Below are 3,071 nucleotides of genomic sequence, written 5' to 3' on the forward strand. Positions count from 1 at the left end.
AGAGTATAGGTAGAAACAAGCATAAAATCATAGGGCTGTTGTTAATACAGCATCAAACAGAATTCCTGAGTTTGCTAGTGAAAGATGTGAGAGTTAAGATACTGCTTAACTCTTGCATTAGTAAGATGGACAGAATAAGAATAAATACAAAGCCGTAGGGACGTGGAAATAAGATGCCAAAGAGAACTCCTGTGTATGCCAGTGAAAGAGTGAATACATTGTTTAGCTCTTGCATTAGTAAGGTGAACAAAACAAGAAAAGACATAAACTCATAGTGATATACAAGTACGATATCACAGAGGGAATTCCCCAAGTTTATCAGTGAAAGAAGCCCCTGATGTTAAGACACGAATCATTGCTTTCTGAAGAGGAATAACTACGAGAAGGGAATAACACTATTGCAACCCTCACTGACGGGCTTAAGCTGTTTTTTTCAAATATAAAGGTCAGTTTGTGAGTGTAAAGCACACCTCAAGCGGCTCTCTCATAATATCTACATCTACATCTGTGAGTCAGTCATCTACTGACTCACAGATGTAAAACAATGTGCCCTCAACTTTACAATAAAGGGAGAGTTTACCGGTTGTAAAAAAAAAAAAAATGTTCTGGAATCGGATAGACGTGCATGATACAGCATTATAATACGTAGATTATAAATGTACAGAGGGTGATTCGTAGATACCTAGGCAGATAGACAGACAGATATATACATACATACATAGAAAGATAGATAGAGAGATATATAGATAGTTTAAAAAGATTCCCTACACTACACAATCACACAAGAGACGCACTACACACTACACTACACTACACTACACACGAGAGAGAGAGAGAGAGAGAGAGAGAGAGAGAGAGAGAGAGAGAGGGGTTTAATACATAAGCAGTGCTCGTTTCCAGTTTCGTGAGTGCAAATACAAAATGTAAAACTTAATTCATCTCATAAAATATGCCAGAGAAGAAGAAAGGAACATTTTGAAATTTTAATGAGAAAATTATTGCCTGACGTCAGCCAAGTGAATGAAATGTGCGAGAGAGAGAGAGAGAGAGAGAGAGAGAGAGAGAGAGGGTGGGCTATTTCTCAACCTGTAAGATAAATAAATGTTGAAGAATTATATTTACTTTAGTGAACTCTCTCTCTCTCTCTCTCTCTCTCTCTCTCTCTCACTCTCTCTCTCTCTCTCTCTCTCTCTCTCTCTCTCTCTCTCTCTCTTCTCCCACCTTATAATATCTTCCCCTTCTTCGTTGTTCACCTGATCTCCTCCTTTTCCTTTCTTCAACTTTCCTCATATCCTTTTCCTTTTTATCAGTTATTCCTCATCGTTTCTCTTCATCACTTTTTCTCCCATTCCTTCCTTTATTATTTTCCTCCTTCCCTCCCTCCCTCCTTCCCTCCTTTCATTCTTTTCTTACTTAATTATTTTCATTCCTTCTCTATTATTTTAATTTTATTATTTTTCCTCCTCCTCCTCCTCCTGCTCCCTCAAACATGATATTAATACTGTATTTTCTGTCCAATGAGATCAGCATTTTTTTAAATTTATTATTCCGCCAAGGGTAATTTCTCCATTTTCTATGAAGACCGGCTAGGTACACCGTTTTCTTTCTTCATGTGAGAGAGAGAGAGAGAGAGAGAGAGAGAGAGAGAGAGAGAGAGAGAGAGAGAGAGAGAGAGAGAGAGAGAGAGGCATAGAAATAGGAATAAGGCTCGCTAATTTTTCTCTCTCTCTCTCTCTCTCTCTCTCTCTCTCTCTCTCTCTCTCTCTGTGTGTGTGTGTGTGTGTGTGTGTGTGTGTGTGTGTGTGTGTTTCCCATCTTAATATCAGAGGTGTTTTACAGGTCGGTAGTAATTCTCTCTCTCTCTCTCTCTCTCTCTCTCTCTCTCTCTCTCTCTCTCTCTCTCTCTCTCTCTCTCTCTCTCTCTCTCTCTCTCTCTCTCTCTCTCTGTGTGTGTGTGTGTGTGTGTGTGTGTGTGTGTGAGAGAGAGAGAGAGAGAGAGAGAGAGAGAGAGAGAGAGAGAGAGAGAGAGAGAGAGAGAGAGAGAGTCTGATTTCTATGTAATGAAGGCTAAGTGATGAAAAAGGTCAGTCAGGTGAGAGTGCTGCTCAGTCATTAACATAATTAACTTTGCTGCAGCGTAAATGAAGTGAAAATGTTTCTTACCTGGTTAATAATTGCGTATTTTTGTGGCTTACTTTGATATTTTGACGTATATATAATAAGGTAGAGGGGCACGTGAAATTAGAAAAGAAAATATAATAATTGCTCCGCCTAAAAGTTGTTAAGCATTGTATTGTTCATTTAATTTTTTATTTAATTCCAGAGGTTTATTTTCATTTTGCTAATTTTTACGTCTAGATAAGAAGGTTAAGGAGTACAATGAGCAGGAAATAATGTGATAATTTTACGTCTAGATAAGAAGGCTAAGGAGTACAATGAGCAGGAAATAATGTGATAATTTTACGTCTAGATAAGAAGGCTAAGGAGTACAAGGAGCAGGAAATAATGTGATAATTTTCTCGCCTAAAACTTGAAATGGGATTCAGATTTTCATTATTTTGATATTAATTTATGGTTTTATTTATTTTTCTTTTGCAGTGATCTACTCTTATTTTGGTATTTTAACGTATAGATGATGAGACTCAGAGATGCACGTGGGAGGGGAAAAGAATATGTAAATGGATTCTGATGTGTATTAGTCTGTTGGTGGTAGTTCACAGTGTTATTATGTATCCAGTGGCTGTTGTTGTTGTTGTTGTGGTGGTGTTCAGAAGCTGTGTTGTGGTACTCAACGCTTTCATTGCTGCTAAAAACATTGTTTTTAATTACTTTTACCTTCATAACATGCGGTATTCTTATTACTTTTACACAACTATTACATAACCACCATTACTACTACTACTACTCCTACTACTACTGCTACTTTTATGATAAGCTGTTATTGTAACCACCTCCACCACCACTACTACTACTACTACTACTACTACTACTACCACTACTACCACTACTACAGGCATCTCCACTCCACCTCATGTAACACTTCACGGATTCACTCTCATATTTTCCATTTT

Source organism: Scylla paramamosain, unplaced genomic scaffold, assembly GCF_035594125.1.
Source record: "Scylla paramamosain isolate STU-SP2022 unplaced genomic scaffold, ASM3559412v1 Contig22, whole genome shotgun sequence".
Classification (NCBI taxonomy): Eukaryota; Metazoa; Arthropoda; class Malacostraca; order Decapoda; family Portunidae; genus Scylla; species Scylla paramamosain.